This window comes from Colletes gigas, unplaced genomic scaffold (assembly GCF_013123115.1).
Source record: "Colletes gigas isolate AHSC1104 unplaced genomic scaffold, ASM1312311v1 Colletes_gigas_Sc00086, whole genome shotgun sequence".
Classification (NCBI taxonomy): Eukaryota; Metazoa; Arthropoda; class Insecta; order Hymenoptera; family Colletidae; genus Colletes; species Colletes gigas.
Window position 1 is genome coordinate 85,820 of NW_025106714.1, and position 19,213 is coordinate 105,032.

A 19,213-nucleotide genomic window follows, 5' to 3' on the forward strand; every position below is an offset into this window, starting at 1 on the left:
TCCACAGGTACGTGAACAAAACACTCAGTTCCAAAAACTTTAAAATTATCGACATTTGCAGTTTTCCCATACCATAACTCGTAAGGAGTTTTATTCGCTTCTTTTGTCGGGCCTGTTCTATTAATTACAAACACGGCGGTGTTCATTGCTTCCGCCCACAAAGACAAGGAAGTTCCCGATTTTGAATAAATCATTGATCGCGCTGCTTCTACAATAATCCGGTTTTCACGTTCTGCGATACCATTTTGTTCTGGCGTATATGGAACATTTACTCTATGTTTTATACCTTTACTATTTAAAAAACATTCGACCTCTCTATTTTTAAATTCTTTACCACCATCTGTGTGAAACTCTTTGAAATTTCTATTGAATTGATTTTCAATTCCATTACAGTAAGATTTTAATTTATCAATAACTTCTGATTTATGCCGAATAAAATAGATTGTTCTAAATCTTGAAAAATCGTCCTTAAAGGTTACAAAGTATAACTTTCTACCGATCGATTCTTGTTCCATAGGCCCACAGACGTCAGCATGTATAATTTCACGTGGATTTTTAGCGCGTTCAATATTTTCATGAAAACTTAGCCTGTGCTGTTTCCCATAAGCGCAGCCTTCGCAAATATCATTCTCATCCAAAACATTTACATGTACACCCACGTTTTGCAAAAAACTTTTTACGTGCCTTTTGCTTTGATGACACAAACGCTCATGCCATAATTGTAATGAACCCGATTTATCCGTTTTTTGGTTTTTATCGACTCTTTCAATTAAATTACACTTTCTTGGCAATACTACTCGCAAATTAATTTTATATAAATTACCGCTATCAGTCCCTGTCGCTATAACAGTCCCATCACGCGTGAACAAGCATTTCTTTCCACAATTTGTAATAGAAAAATTAACTCCCTTTTTCGCAACAACTTTAACCGAAAACAGATTTTGTTTTAATCCCGGTACAAACAACACGTCATGCATCACGCCTTCGATCAATTCATCATCCACATATGTTTCGATCTCGATCCTACCTTTACCATACGCAGCAATATTTTCACCATTGCCTATCCTTACATATAATGGTACTTCAAATTCCTGGAAGATTCGCGTGCGGACCGTCGGAGAGTACAGACGTGTATACATAGCAATCCTTGAGTGTAAATATACATAAGCGAACGGTTAAGATAGTGAGTAATTGAAATTCGAAAGTGTTCATCCACCTTCCAGTTTACATCAATAACTCTCATTAGTTGCAAAATGCAGCAAGGAAGTGGAGGGGCATTTCCCTCACCGATATTCACTTGCGCAAGTGATACAGTAACCACAACTTCGTACTCTACATATCCATATTACGGACAATCCATATTTGGAAGAGCACCTATTATGGCTACAGAAATCACAACAAATAAGCAGACCCCCACACACACAGCCAACGCCGGCACCTCGGAACAACACAACGTACAGAAACGGCGAGTAATACACATAGATACACCACTACAGGAACAGGAGGAATTTAGACAACATATCGATACGAATATGTCAGATCAAGAACTCATGTGGCAACAAGTAAAACCCCGGAGGAATAAAAGAAATGGAGATACAGTTCAATCAGATAACTACACAAGAAAGAAACAAGCCTTGCAGGATATCAGCAAACAAAACTTCAATAGATTTTCAGAGCTGAATAATAATGAACCAATGCAAGAAGATGAAATTACCGAGAATGTCAATGAAAACACTAATAAAATACAAAAACCTCCTCCAATATTTATGAACGATATAGCAATCTTCCCACTAATGTTAGAAAGCTTTAAAACTGTCCTAACAAGTGAAGATTTTTCCTGCAAATCAATGTCTGCGGACTCGGTTAAAGTAAACACCAACACACCAGATGCCTACCGAAAACTAGTCCATTTCCTAAAAAGAAATAACATAGCATTTCACACGTATCAACCGCGTCAGGAAAGATCTTTCAGAGTTGTTATCAAAAATCTACATAGCTCAATTCCAACAACGGATATTAAAGATGAACTAGAAAAAAAAGGTTTTGAAATCAGAAGTGTCACTAATATACGTAGCTGGAAAACGAAAGAATCACTCCCTTTATTCTTTGTGGGCCAAGTACCAGGTGAGAAAAATAAAGAAATCTATAAATTAAAACACCTTCTTAACACTATAATAGAAGTCGTACCACCGCGTAAAAAGAACGTGAAACCTCACTGTCATCGCTGTCAAAAATATGGGCATACCAAGGGTTATTGCACCAAGCCATTTAACTGCGTGAAATGTGCTGAAAATCATCCTACAAATACTTGCACCAAGGAGAAACCCACTCCTGCAAAATGTGTATTGTGCGACAGCCCGCATCCTGCAAATTACAAAGGATGCAGCGTATATCGAGAATTACAGAAAATAAGAGGTAAGCCAGATAAAAATACAATTGTAAATAGAAATTATAGTATACGTGAAAACATAAGTTACGCTCAAGGCACAGAAGGTAATACTATCCAACATGACCATAATGATGCTACTAACACAATGTCAAATCAACTCCTTCAGAAATTCGAGTCTCTTTTCAAACAATTAATGGACCAAAACTGCATGATTATAAATCTGTTTACCGCCTTCATCAACAGAAAATAACAATGCCTGATAATATAAGAATAGCCTTATGGAATGCAAACGGTTTGCAGCAACGCAAACAGGAAATAGAATTATTTCTAAATCAAAATAAAATAGATATTCTCCTAATTTCTGAAACTCATTTTACTGACAGAAGCTATTTTAATATTTACAAGTACAAAACATATAGCACCAATCATTCAGACGGAACAGCTCACGGAGGAACTGCTATTATTATAAACGAAAAGATATCGCACTCTGAATCATCAAAATTCGAAGAAGCTTGTCTACAGTCAACTAGTGTCGAAATCAAAGATGCATACAGTACAATCGTCATTGCGGCAGTCTACTGTCCACCCAGACATGCAATAAGCAAAGAAAAATTTGATCATTTCTTTAACACGCTAGGTGTGAGATTTATCTCAGGTGGAGACTACAATGCAAAACACCCCCCAATGGGGTTCAAGACTCAGCAACCCAAAAGGTAAAGAACTCCAGAAAACAATGACATCAAAAGGGTATAATCACATCAGCACCGGTGAACCGACTTACTGGCCAACCGACCCCAGGAAAACACCAGACTTACTTGACTTCTTTATAGCCAAAGGTATCTCGCTAAGCCAGGTTGAGGTAAATACAAGCTTGGACTTGTCATCTGATCATTCGCCAATTATACTCACATTGAGCTCTACACTGGTAGACAACGAAAAACGGCCGTATTGGACAAACTCGAAAACAGACTGGTCTCTTTACAGAACACTTATAAATAATAATATAGATCTAAATATCCCATTAAAAACTGCAAGCAACTTAGATCAGGCGGTAGAACTCCTAACTAAGACGCTGCAAGATGCAGCATATAAATCGACGCCTGAAACCAAAGCTGAAAATAAACACGCAATAAACCAACCGTTATCCGTGAGAATTAAAATTGCAGAAAGGAGGAAAGCTAGGAAAAAATGGCAGTTATCTAGACACCCTGATGATAAGAGAACGCTAAATAAGTTAACCAGGGAACTCACAAAGCTGCTACGCCAAATTACAAACGAGCGCATCCAAGATTACCTTCAAAGCTTGTCTCCACGTCAGGAAGATAATTACTCCTTGTGGAAAATCACAAAAAAATTGAAAAGGCCAACTGAACACATCTCTCCTATAAAAATGGGAAACAACCGATGGGCCAGGAACGATCAAGAAAGAGCCGATACTTTTGCAAATCATTTATCTACAATCTTCACACCGAATGACATACCAACGCTCGACAGCGACTACAGAGATATCACGAATTTCCTTAATGCTCCCTCGCAACCTTGCGAACCCATCAAACATTTCTCTCCCGGAGAAATAGCACAAGAAATAAAGAAACTTAATGACCGAAAAGCACCTGGATATGATCTTATTACCGCTAAAATGTTAACACTTGGTATGCGGGTATACTTCGCCGGCAACTTACGCGTGCAGCGGGCGTTTTTTCGTAAATCGTGGGAAGTTTGGTTATTCAGTAAAATCACAGTAAATCGAAAACTACTTCGTTTTTATCAACGAAACTTTTTTTATTTTACACTTAAATATATACTGTATGATTATTTTAACACAGAAAATGATATTTTTACGAAATTACGAAAATATCCGTTATCCATCACAAATCTACTAAACACGTATTTTTACGTGACCCGCGCTCCAATGACAGACTGCAAAAAACGTAAAAATACGTTGCCCGCATGCCAAGTGTTAAAAGAATTACCAAAAAAGAAAGGTGTAGTAGCTATCACGCAAATATATAATGCGATACTGAGAGTTCAGTATTTTCCTATGTGTTTACATACTTTGTTAACTAGTCGCTATATGTATGTAGTTTCAAATACGTGTGGTACCGTACTCTTGTTGATTAGAACCACTAAGGCGCGTCCCCCGGTGGCGGATAGGGGCAGCCGCTGGGATGGGATGTGGGGATGAGGTCATCAACCTGACAAGGCTGGTGGCCGCATCCTCGCATGGCATCCCGGAGATCGGAGCGAAAGCTCCCGCGGACTAAACACCGGTATGAATGTGTTGTGTGTGTAAGTGGGCTGAGGCATGGGATATTTGCCGTGGATGAGTCCTGCGGCCAACGTGGCCACGTGACCGGCGGCTTAGTAACATGTCACAAAAAAAAAAGTTGATACTTGAGGCACGACGAACTCTAAGAGTCGCAGATGTTTTGATTATGTGTCGGCGATAGAGAGCCCGATCGCCAATCATCAAAGGTACCGTGTGCGTAGCCGATGATCCGAAGTTATGGTGTGAAAACGATAAGGGTTTCTTAGAAGGATCTGGCCACATAGTGGAGAAGGCTTTGTCTTTTGGTAAGAGAACTGTGATGAACCCCACGGCACTTACCCCAGACCCTTGGTGAAACGCGAATCGTTTAGAGATTTTTTTAACATGAGAAATGGGATAAGTAATTCAATTTAGTCCGTGCCAGTTTCGAACGGTATTGCACTATAAACTATTTCGCGTATAGCTATTCTGTGCTTTCGCGTAAAATTATTTTGTGTGTAACACTCGTGTTGTGTAATTATTAAATAAAAAAAAGAGAGAGAAAGACCCAATAATAATAATATTAAAAATGGAAAGTGATAGTGCGGCACTTTATATGGAAGCTATTGTTCAACGAGTGTTGGAACAAGTAAATAAGCAATCTACGTCAGAACCCGCGAGTGTTTCCGCGACAATCTCTCATCTTCTGTTAGATTCGATACCGGAATTCGACGGGAATGAGTTAGGGGATGACGCGACGGTGTAGTGTCGTTTGGTTGAGGAAATAACCGTAGGTGTTAATACTCAGCAAAGACTCAGCCTGGCTACTCATGCGTTAAAAGGTGCGGTGAAAACATGGTACCGGAAATGGAAGGGAAGGCCCTGTACATGGGAAAAATTCCAAGAGGACCTACGGGCAGTTTTTGTTTCCGAGAAGAAGTTACATGTGCGATTACAGCGAGTATTATCGTACAACAGTGATGGTGCATCTACCTATGCAGAATACGCAAGAACAAAACTGACGTACTTAGAGCAAACCCAAGTAACTTTCACACCTGACGAGTTAGTGGAATTAATAAATGTCACGATTGTTGATCAAAACGTGCGACAGGCAATGATCAATAGTCAATATAAAACCACTTCGGCTCTGCTTGTTGGTATTTCCCAATATATAAAAGAAAAGAAGGGTTCTAAGGATTCTAAGGAGAAGAAAGACTCGAAGGACGAGTATAAATAGCGGGACTAGAAACAGCGTTCGACCAAGAAGCGCTATTACAGCTGTGATGGGACTGATCACGTTGTGAGTAAGTGTCCTAAAAGACGGAAGTTTGTGTCCGATACAAATACGAAGAACCATTCAGCGCGTAAACAAATTGTTTCCCGCACATATTGTGCATAGAAGGGACATGAAGAGTCTCACTGCTGGATTAAACAACGGGCTATCCGCAACAAGGAAAGCAACAGAAAACCAGCTGTAAATGTCTGTAATTCCAATTTTTGTAATTTAATGCCCATCGTTATTCGTGACACAGCGCTCCGGTGCTTGTTGGATAGCGGAGCAGAATGCTCTCTAATAAAAGGCATCGTAAAACAAATTGGTTGTCAGGTGATCCTGCAGTCAGGAACGGTCCAAGGATTGGGTCGCCAACAAATAAGAACAATAGGACGTGTAACAGAGATTGTTCGATTTCAAGATACCACAATCGAATTGGAATTGCTTGTGATGCCAGATTCTCATATTGCGCAGGACGTAATTATTGAAAAGAACGTGCTGAAACGAAGCGGCATGAAAATGATGGCTGATGCTACAGGTTCGAGACTGGAGTGTGCAGCGGATCTATCTGGACAGGACAAACCTCCGACTAAGCCGCAGTGTCTCCTGATTACTGGAATCGAAGATACGGTGCAGGAACCTCTGAATTCGCTGTTTGGACAATATCGAGCAATGATAACAACCGGCAATCCCGTGCGTCAGGTAACTACTGGAGAGATGAAAATTGGGACGCAGAAAAACAAGATAATAAGTTATCATCCGTACCGATTAGCGCATGTTGAACGCGAGAGAGTTTGCATCATAGTTAACAATCTGTTAAAAGATAATATAATTAGAGAAAGCCCATCTCCGTTCGCTAGTCCTGCAATCCTCGTCAAAAAGAAGAACGGGTCGGATAGGCTATGCATAGATTATCGAGCATTAAACGAAATTACTATCCGCGACCGGTATTCACTTCCGCTAATCGACGACCAACTCGATCGTCTAGGAAAAGGAAAATATTTTACCATCTTAGACGTGTTGTCTGGTTTCCATCAAATACCCATAGCTTCCGATTACATTTATAAAACTGCTTTTGTAACACCGGATGGACACTACGAGTATTTACGTATGCTCTTTGGATTGACAAATGCACCGGCTGTTTTTCAGCGAGCCATTAATACAGCTTTAGGCAATTTACGTAACAAAATAGTTTTGGTATATATGGACGATGTACTCATTCCATCACAGACGATCGAGGAGGGCTTGGAAAAATTAGATAAGGTCTTAGATGCTCTATTGAAAGTCGGATTTTCAAACGACTATTGAGTATTTAGATCAAGAAACATCTGCTGCAGAAATTCGACCTAGTAAAGAAAAAATAAAAGCATTGCTCGAGTCCTCGGCCCCTACGAGTGTGAAGCAAGTAAGATAATTTATGGGGCTTGCTAGCTATTTCCATAAATTCATACCGTCATTCTCAGTTCGCATTACTAAAATACCAAAAAGTAATCAAACTTGGGACTGGGGTAGAGAATAAGATAGGGCTAGACAATATATTATAGAAAATTAATTAGTGACCCGTTATTAGTTATTTTTGACCCTGAAAGAGAAACCGAGTTGCACACCGATGCTAGTGCTATCGGTTATGGTGAAATTTTATTTATAAAGATAGATGGAGATTTACGGGTTGTCTCTTACTTTAGCCGGCGAACAAATCCTGAAGAGTCGCGATACCACTGTTATGAGCTGGAGACTCTGGCCATAGTAAATGTATTGAAATACTTCCGGGTTTATTTACTAGGTATTAAATTTAAAATTGTGATAGATTGCAATGCCATCAAAGCAACATGTAGTAAAAAAGACTTGGTATAGTCCAGGCTACAATATAGCGAGGTCGTAAACTCGAGTAGGTGTTAATGTTTACACGTTTCAGCTCCCGAAACAAGTGAATTGACAGAAATGCGAGCAGCTAAGGGCCTTAGACTATAGTCAGAGTCGTAGGAAGAAATGTTTTATCTAGTGTCGCCATTTTTAGAAAGCCATTTTTAGAGGTATTGTTGAACGTCGTAGGTGATCGTTCGGTCAGTGTATCACGGATACACTGTTCGATTACACACTGTAACCGAATCACGTTGAAATTATAAGATACAGCTAGTCGGTAATTTGTGAGGAGCGTTTTTTCGAAGGTTTCGGTATTCGATGTTTGGAACGAACTGCACGGGATGACTCTTTTTTCTTAACGTTAGGTCGGAGGAGTTCTGGTTGGTGTAGGAAATTTTGAGTGATGGTAAAACGTGGGAGGATACAGTTTTGTAATTGGATGTTGGAGAAGTCATGGGATGGTTATTTTGGAAAAGAAAGTAGGAGGAAAGTGGAATACGATCGGGACGAAGGGGTGGTCTTGGAAAAGGAAAGTCGAGATTTTTGGAAAGATTTCTGGCGAGCAAATGTCGCTATTGTTCTGTAATGGCCTTGTATCGGCACGTACCGGCTACAGGGTTTTCCCTTGCCCTGGGTCTAAATGGTTATGGCCTTCAAGATGTAAGACGTTGCGACGCAACAGGTATCGTAACAGGTAAAGGTCTTATTCAAGTCTTTAGTATCTTAATTTACCTACTTATAATATATGCATGTAGAAAATGAAAAAAGGTAGTGGTTACGGACACAAAAAGACATTCAGAAAGGCACCCTCAAACAAGATGTCATGTACGGCCCTAAGTGCCGCAGCAGTAGTCGGTTCCAACCCTCAAGAGTTTAGTTTACGATTTCGCTATATTGTGGCCCCGACTATACCACGCGTTGCGAGGTGGTGGATCTTTTTACAAGATTTCACCTTTGATCTCGAATATCGTAAAGGAAAATATGTAGAGCATGTAGATTACTTGAGTCGTAATTCTCATCCTGATTATCGGGTAAACGTACAGTTACCGAAAAAAGTATCCATACACCGCAATACGTTCAGTTTAAACAATAATAACTTTGATTATAGAAGGCTACTTAGCTATGAAAGGCACATATGCAGTTGGGAAATTAATTCAGCTTTCAGATAGTATGAATTTGGTTATGATTTAAATAAAAATACAACAGACAAATCTCAAATACCGAATGAAGTAAGAAAATCAGCGAGAAAGAAGTATTCATACGTGACATCTATTGACGAAATATACCAATAATACTCAAAATCTTGGGAGAATCATCTCATCTTTCTTATATTTCTGTTTCTTTTGTTTCATAGCATTTCGTCAATTCTTAGTGTGGTTTGTTAAAAAATCATGATTTGTATCACAACGACTGCTAAAAATAAGGAAACTACAATAGAGGAAAGAAAAATTATAATTGAATTATGGAAAAGTGGGAAATCACTTCGTGAGATTGGTGAAATAGTAAAAAGGAGTCATGCTAGTGTACAATATATAGTTAATAAGTACAAAAGTGCAGGATTAATTGAAAATATGCGTCGTTCCGGGAGACCGAGTAAGTTAACTGAAAGGGATGAAAGATTTATCATAAAGAAAATCAAAGAAAATTCATTTGAAAGTGCACCTAAAACCGCAGCAGAATTAGAAGCAAGAACTGGTAACAAAATTTGTCCGAAAACAATATCAAACAAACTTAAAGAATCAGGGTGTTTCGCACGAGTAGCGAGGAAAATACCTTACGTCACTAAGGTGAATAGAGAAAAAAGACTTAATTTCGCAAAAATTTACATGAATAAATCATCAGATTTTTGGAAACAAGTTATTTTCTCAGACGAGAGCAAGTTTACTACTTGGTGTTCAGATGGACGAAAATTAGTATGTATACAGAAAAAAGGGAGAATCTTTAAGGCCCAAAAATATTAGACTCACAGTCAAACATGGTGGAAGTAGCCTTATGGTATGGGGCTGTATGGCCGCAAATAGTCTCGGAAACTTGCATTTCATTGATGGAATAGTAGACCAATATAAATATTTAAATATTTTAAAATCAAATTTGAAAGACAGCATACAGAAATTAGGTCTTTCTGACAATTTCTATTTTCAGCAAGATAACGCTCCCATCCACAAGACGCATTTAATTAGAGAATGGCTTTTATACAATACGCCTCACGTTTTGGAAACTTCTCCGCAATCATCGGACATAAATCCAATCGAGCATATATGGCGAGAATGGAAACATCGTTTGTAAAAATATAAAATTACAAATAAAAATGATTTAAAAAATGCTTTGCAAGAGGAATGGAAAAAAATGTAGGGAAATGTAACAAATAATTTAATTGAATTTATACCCAGGCGATTACATGCGATTATTGATAATAATGGATATCCTACAAAATATTAATTATTGTAAATATGACTGATTTACAAACAAACAAAATTCTGTATGAATACTTTTTTCTCGCTGATTTTCTTACTTCATTCGGCATTTGAGATTTGCTTGTTGTATTTTTATTTAAGTTACAATAAAATTCATATTATCTGAAATTTGAGTTAATTCCCTAACTGCATGTGTGCCTTCTATAATCAAAGTTTTTATTGTTTAAACTGAACGTGTTGCGGTATATGAATATTTTCTTCGGCAACTGTAATTTATGAGGGTTCGTGGCTCGAGGTGGCTCAAAGAAATGATCCAGAAACAAACAAAATAGGTGAAAGAATTGTTGCAAAGGATTCCATTATTAGTAATTTTGAATTTAAAAATAACATTCTTTATAGAAAGATACTTAAAGACAATGGTCGAATTATATATCGGAATTTTGTTCCGAAAGGGTATAGAATAGGATTATTGAGGATATATCACGATGAAAATTCCCGTGTCGGCTACGATAAAACATTCGATAAAATAACGCAAAAGTATTGGTTTCCCCGTATGCAGAATTTTATCAAAAAGTATATAAGTCACTGCATAACTTGTTCCGTTAATAAACGACATACTGGTCTCAATCAAGGTTTTCAACATTCGATAGAAAAGAAACCTGTTCCGTTCGATATGGTCCACTGTGATTATGTAGGGCCTTTTGAAGAATCGAAAGAAGGTTACAAGCATATTGTGATCATTATTGATGCTTTTACGAAATATGTCCAGTTGGTTCCGTTAAAATCTCTGACTGAACCTGAAACTTTACGTGTATTTCAAGAACGCTTTCTTTTATTTAGTACACCGCGTATTGTCATTCTGGATCGAGGAACTAATTTTATATACAAACCTCTAGAACAATTCTTAAAAAAACATGGTGTTCAATTACACCTTATTGCAACAGGAGCACCGAGAGCCAACAGACAGGCCGAAAGATATGTGGCAACAGTTATAAATTTACTCACAGTAGAAATATCAAAACTTTCAGAATGGCCGAACAAGCTCGTGTAAGGCATCGGGAAAAGGCAAGGCCCCAAGTCGAGACGTTCGTTAAGGGACCGCGTCTGGCCTTCGTCCGTCAGCACTCCCAGTCCTACCGATGCGATGGGGAGAAGGCTGACGACAAATGCGAAGGACTCGGCCCAGGACGGGGACATTCGTTTTCCCGACGCCGGAAGAGGAACTTGAATAAAGCATACATACGAATACCCTGCGTATTTCATGATTCCGTGTTCTATACCAAGCGTCACTCTAACAAGTCAGAAGTGGGATCATCGCGCGTATTGGCCCTGATTCCAATATTCGCGGTGTTTTAGTACGAATAACGTGTGATACGTAGTGCGAGTGTTACAAACTACAGTGCGAGACTTTTTTAAGCCGTACGTGTGATGTACTCGTGACACATGTTACACCGTGCAAGTGCCAAGAACCTAAGTGCGAGACTTTTTTAAGCCGTACGGGCATTTAAATCGTGGACAATAAGCGAAACCGGAGGCCGATCCCGCTACGGATCGTGTTCTTCTCGGTGCAGAGAATCCTGACATAGTTCGCGAGGTTCGCGGTATACGGCCTCGAGGGACGACCTGAGGGAGTCGCATCGTCGTTCGGTCGTGCCGGAGGACGACCGGTCGTATAAGGATGCGCGGAGCAGTTCGAGCGAATCGACGCGCCCTTCGCGCGAACCGACTAGCCGTTCGCGGGAACAAACGGAAGAGCGCCGCGTCGGGGCTCTCGGGAAATATCGCGGCGTGAAGAAAGCCAAAGCCGTCGGACGCGACGATATTCGCGCGATAGGTCGCCGGACCACCGCACAGTGGATTGAAACGCGAAAAACGCGGACAAAACCCATTTTTCTGACATAAGAAAAAAATGAAAATCTTGTTATTAACTTAAAGGTAAATAAATGAGGTATCGTATCCTGTATTTAATTTTTCAAAATTTAATTTCTGTACCCCATAATCAAGCACGAAATTCCAGATAAAATTCATAAATTGAACTCTTACTTAATTCTTTAAAAAATCAATTACTATAACGGGTTACAAATCGACACGTATATAACTTAAGATTCTGTGCCTATGTTTTGTTGAAAAGGTGTTTCAGGTAGAAAAAAATAAGTACCTCCTTTGTTTCTTTTCATTATATAAGGCAGCTATAGAAACTGATTAAGTAAAGTGTAATTTTCCTTTCTTTTTTTCAGTTAAGTAGAGTTATAATTCGATCGCCATCGATTTCCGCATTCAATTCACATTAAAGCTGAATGTATATAGAATAAAATAAAAAAAATATCAACTGCAGCTAGCCGCAGCTCTTTATAATAAACTAAAAAAACGACGACATGGCAGCATACGCATGATGCATCGTATGTCATTCGTCGCGTTAGTGACCAATAACTTCAAATGTAAAGCCGATTCAGTCATCGACGTTATTTAAAATCAGATCTCGTTTTTTGTCTGAGTTACTTTATGTTAAAAAGGTCAGGTAGCGAACCCTCTTTACGAGGATTATGTACCACGTTTTTTAACAAAGAAATTTACCGTAGTAGCAATAAAGGTCCGAGAAACCGTTAGTTGTTAAATTTACCAGGTCTGTAAATATGAAACCGGAATTTCCCCATTCGTGGCGCAAGCTGTTAATGTTGTTACCTTCAGACCGTTTCATTGACACCATTCTTTTGTTTTGACATGCGATAAGGACTTGCAACTCACAACAATACAAGTTGCATAGAATAGCATAGTTTTTAATAGCGTTGAGCATGTCGAATTTTGTGCCTGGAAACTACGATTTGCGGACAGCATTGATTTTCTGTTATCATTTGAAGAAAACCGCTGCAGAATCGCATCGAATGCTTGTCGAAGCTTACGGTGAGCATGCTCTTGGCAAATCACAATGCTTTGCGTGGTTTAAAAAATTCAAAAGTGGCGATTTTTACTTCAGAAACGAAAAACGTGGAAGACCACCGAAAAAGTTTGAAGACAGCGAGTTGCCATCATTGTTGGATGAGGATGATGCTCAAATGCAACAACTCGCGAATCAATTAAACGTGACGCGAGAAGCCGTCTCCATAAGTTTGAAAGCCATGGGAAAGATCCAGAAGATGTGAAAATGGGTTCCACATGAACTGAATGAAACACAGCAGGAAAACCGAAAAACCACTTGCTAAATGCTGCTCGCCAGGTACAAAAGAAAGTCATTTCTCCATCGAATTGTGACTGGCGATGAAAAGTGGATATATTTCGAGAATCCTAAGCGCAAAAGATCATGGGTAACTCCAAGCGAACCATCGACATCGACTGCAAGGCCAAATCGCTATGGGCGCAAGACAATGCTCTGTGTTTGGTGGGATCAGAAAGGTGTGATCTATTATGAGTTGCTAAAACCTGGTGAAACCGTTGATACCAAACGCTACCAACAACAAATGATCGATTTGAATCAAGCTTTGCGTGAAAATCGAACAGAATATCAAAAAAGGCAACACAAAATGATTTTACTTCATGATAATGCACCATCACATACTGCAAAACTGGTGAAGGAAACGATTGAGGCGTTTAGTTGGGAAATACTTTCGCATGCGGCTTACTCACCAGACTTGGCTCCATCTGATTATTACTTATTTGCATCGATGGGACACGCATTAGCCGAGCAGCACTTCACATCTTACGAAAATGTACGACAATGGCTCGATGACTGGATTGCCTCAAAAGAGGAACAGTTTTTTTGGCGTGGCATCCATAAATTGTCAGAGAGATGGGAAAAATGTATTGCTAGCGATGGGCAATACTTCGAATAAAGTATTTTTTACCATTTTTATACTATAAACGTGTATTTTCTGTACAAAAATTCCGGTTTCATGTTTACATACATGGTATACTGTTATTAACCCTCGTCGCGTTTTGACTAAAGGTTTTGAAGATTCGTCATGATTTTTTTTATTTTCCATATGTTTCATTAGAAGTTGAGGTGAATTTTGGATTTTATTACCCGCTGTGGTCACTAGTAAGGGCATTAGGATCTTTTACAAACGGGTACCTTCCTTTCTCACTACCTGTAATGACGTCCCCTTAATTTTGACTTTCAATTTTTACGAACGACTCCTACTTCCCAAATTTGTACACTCCCACCCAAGCAATATAAATAGCGATGCACAGCAGCAAACGAGCAGAATTTCATCAAATCTTTTGAACTGCTGGTAGAAAACGCGTACACAACAAATATTACTGTTCTTCCACTCGGTCAACTCGGGTTTTTCCGCTCTTTATGGTGCCAGATGCGGAATCGTAATTTAGCAGGCACTCTTGAATCAATCGTACAGTCAAACACATCGCGTAGATTTTCAACTTACCATCTCTACCCGGTAACACGGTTAGAGACGTACGGATTCACGAATTCTAAAAACCTAGAATCGAAGACTCACAAAATTCGACGACTCTGAGACATCGGTCGTTCGCGAAGCGTACGAGAACAATTACTGTGTATATATTGATTGCGGATTGTGCATTGTGAACTGTGAACTGTAAACTGTAAACTGTGAGTTTGTAAGTGTCGGTGTGAATTGTGAATTATAATCTGTGGAACATGCAGAACATAACGCGAATGCAGTTGCATAACAAGCGTATGCAATTAAAAACTGCAAATGTAACTGCGGAACTGGCAGATTATGTAATCGAACAATTAAACATTACAGACAATACAAGGAATAGAGTGATTGTTATAAACACGTTAAAAGTGCAGTTCATATACAAATACCAGAAACGATGGCGCGACTCTCATAGAAAGAACTCCCATTTTCTAGAGAAAAATGAACAGTGGCTAGTGGAGATAATTCATTTTCCAGATGAAGTATTCGCTGGATCAAGTGGTTACGTTTCCTCGTCCAAAGGGGGTCGACCGAAAACAGAATTTGCAGAGTTAAGTGAGAGAAATAAACGTCGCAGAACAGACGACGTATTAGAAAATACACCAGCAGATATTTTAATACACGCAGCTGCTCGAAGTTTACACAAATCTGGAAATGTGGCAGCAGCAAAATTAATTAGGATGATTGCCCAGGCAACACCAGCTGAGGCAAATGAAATGTGGAAGAAATTAAATTCTGATGAAGATTCTCCATCCTCAGTACCTCCAGAAGAGGCATTATCATTAATAATGTCATCACATTTTACCCGACAACAATATTTAAATATGAGACAGCTTTGTATAGCACATGGAAGTACTATTCTTCCATCCGATTTTATTCTTCGACGTGTACGCAAAGAAACATACCCGCCAAAACATTGAGATTTCGGACACAAAGTGTATGGTGAATGTACAAAAGCTGTTAAACCATACGATACAACGATTTAAATTGCTTCTTACACCTACATTAGAAACGGAGGAAAATAATTTCTGTTTCATATCCAAATGGGGAATGGATGGAAGTTCTGGTAATACTACGTATAAACAAGGGTGGCACAGTTCTAATACAAACCAGTCTGATGAAAATATTATTCTGATGGCAATGGTACCTCTTAAACTAATGGGAACATTTTCGAAGAAAGTATATTAGGAAAATCCAAGACCATCCAGTTCCCCATTTTGCAGACCGATATCCCTCCAGTGGATCCACGAGACGACAGAATTAATTAAAGAAGAGGAGGAAAGGATTCAAACAGGAATTAACAATTTAGTACGATATACCTTTAAGAACATTTCTGTAGAGTTCAAAATGGTGCTCACCATGATAGATGGCAAAGTTTGTAATTCCCTTACAGATACATCAAGCATGCGTTGTTATGTATGTAAATGCAGTATTTCAGAAATGAATAATTTGGACAACATCTTTTTTCAATTCTCCGAAGCTCCTACTTCAATACAATTTGGTGTTTCACCCTTGTACTGCCGAATTCGATTTTTAGAGTGCGTGCTTCACATATCATATAGACTAGATTTTAAAAAATGGCAAGCAACGTCAAAAAAAAAGTGAAACAGAGGAATTTTCACGCAAAGAATTATTGGAAAAAAGAAAGCGCAGAGTGCAAGAAGATTTTAAACAGAAAATGGATCTTTTGGTAGATTTACCTAAACAGGGGCATGATACATCGAATGACGGAAATACCGCTAGATGTGCTTTTAGAAATGTAAGATTATTTTCGGAAATAACTGGTGTCTGTGAAGAATTAATACAACAATTTTCCAATATATTAACCGTCTTAAATAGCGGCCGAGAAATAAATGATGTTCCGTTTAATAATTATTGTCAAGAAACGGCCAAATTATATGTGGACAATTATAATTGGTATTATATGCCACCTTCTGTGCACAAAGTATTAATTCACGGAGCAAAAAAAGCAAAAGCAATGCTTCTTCCTATAGGACATCTTTCTGAAGAATCGATGGAAGCCCAAAATATATACGTGAAACGGTTCAGAATAGACCATACACAAAAACGTTCCAAATATCATACTAACCGTGACTTATTCTATAGACTATTATCCACTTCTGATCCGGTTATAGCAAGTAAAAATATACCGAAAACCTCAGTATCAAAACTACCCGAAGAAGTGCTTCAATTATTGAAACCAAAAGAAGGGTCAACTAGTGAAAGTGAAGATAACGATGAAGACGACTACGGAACATGGTCCGAAGATCATTAAAATCAAGTAAATTATATAGATTCTGTATCAATACAGCATATAATTATAACATATAAAATATAAAATGATATGTTTAATAATAAGTTTGGTTAAATCCATAATTAACGCTTTTAAAAACAAATTTCATCTGATAACTCTTATATGTTTCGAATCAGGTAAAATCTGATTATTAATTCGAATTCTGCGCATCAAAACCTATAAAATTGCATATTTGTATTTAACTTCAACCGAAAAATTACGTCAAACATAGGTTCTGTCCGCGTTTTTCGCGTTTCAACCCACTGTGCACCGCACAGTGGTCCCAAATCGTGAAATCGTGGCCAAAACCCCAAAAAATAATTTTTCGCTGTGGAGGTTTTACGTGTTGGAATCGTCAGTTTAAGGATGTCTCTTTAGGGTAGGGAAAATGAAATGAGTCATATTTTTATACCTGGATGGCAATTGCAATCCAAACTTCGGCTTCGTTAGTCAGTCGTTTGTCGAGAGCGTAAGCGTCAGTTCGTACGATAAAGTGAAAAGTGTACAAGTTTTTTTAAAAGGCATCAATTTCAATTCTGCAAAATGGATGCTATTCCTGGAAATAAGTAGAACATTTCTGAGTACTAACATATTAAAAATTGTTATTCAGTAAGTTTGTAAACCGGTACATTCATTATTGAAAATAAAATGTAAAATTTCATGTATACATCGCAAACAAGTAAGCAAAAAGTTGCATATACCACAACATCACGGCTTAATTTTTTTCAGGCTTGTACGTGATACTTTGATCTGGTAGAATTTGCAAGAATTAGCTGCCCGTTTTTGCCCGACTGATCCTACCAACCTATAATATATACGCATATAATGCAGGGTGGTCGCGTTACTAAATCACGCGATTTTTTCTTGGAAACTGTGGCAGATATAACAAATTTTTTAAAATAAATAATGTATAATTTTGGGTGAACTTATTATTAAATTTAATAAATTTTGAAATTAATGCATAAATAATTTTTTATTATTAAATAAACCAGTTGATCTACTTCATTATTGGCTATAAATCTGCATTAAACTAATTAGATGAAAAATTATTTATTTCGAAAATAATTAATAAAATTTGAAAATTCCTAACTAAAACATTTTTTCGCATTTGTCATGTAAAAGTACTAAGAATCAAATAATATGAAGGCCCTGCTGCCAGCTGTAAATTGTGCCTTATTTTTGCCTTACTTTATGACAGACATGAAACATCTGTGCGGTATTAAGATGCGTCCCCACTGGGTCGGCACGGCTCGGCACAGCGTTCGGCAAAAGGCGGCAAAAGGCGGCACAAGGCGGCACGGCCGTGCCACTGCTATGCACCGCGGCAAAGCCATTTCTTTGCCGACGCAGTGTAGACGCAATTCTCGGCTTTACCTTTCGTTTTCTCTTTCTTTCGTTTTCATTTAGATTATTTACTTATACAGGGTGTTCGGCCGCCCCCGGAAAAAATTTGAATGGGAGATTCTAGAGGCCAAAATATGACGAAAATCAAGAGTATCAATTTCTTGACTGAGGCTTCATTAAAAAGTTATTAAAAAATTAAATTAAAAAATTTCAAATCATTCTGAAAAAATTATTTTTGATTGCGGGGCTCAATTATAATTTTTGACGAATACACATACCCCTGAAATCCTATCGACTTTCTAGAAAAAAATTCAGTATGGGCGGTACTTTAAACGTTAATAACTTTTTAACGAAGCCTCCATCAACAAGTTACTATTCTTGATTTTCGTTTTATTTTGGCCTCTGTAATCTCCCATTAAAATTTTTCCCAGGGGTGGCCGAACACCGTGTATAGCAAACCAATAGGGAGCAAGCAAAAACTAGCCTACGTTGAATAATCTTAAGGCTTTTGCGCTAATTCTTGAACAGTGTGTTTTAAATATATTGTAATTTATGTATAATTATGTATAATATTGTAAGCAATCGGGGCGACCGCCGCAGTTGGGCGACGGATGTTTAGGTTACAAGATAATCGATTCCGAAAAGGAAGGAGAGCGGAACGATCCCGAGGAGAAACGAGCGTTCTGCTGGCAGTCAAATAAAACCTCTTACGACAGAAGCATCTCACCGCCCTTTAGTTTTCTTCACCCTTTTGTCCGCTATAATTTCAGAAGTGGGATCCGACTGAAACAAGTTTATAGTGCACTAGTTTTGTTTATTCGTGACTATACGAATTTTTTTTTTTTTTTTTTTTTTTATAAATCTTAGTGACTTTTGGGAACAGTTGTGATAACGTTGTGTTGTGATTGCGTGTGAACATTTTGGACTCTTGCGAACATCGGTTTATCTGACACATTTTGAAAATGGCCACCGGACAGAAACAGTTATTAAGTAAC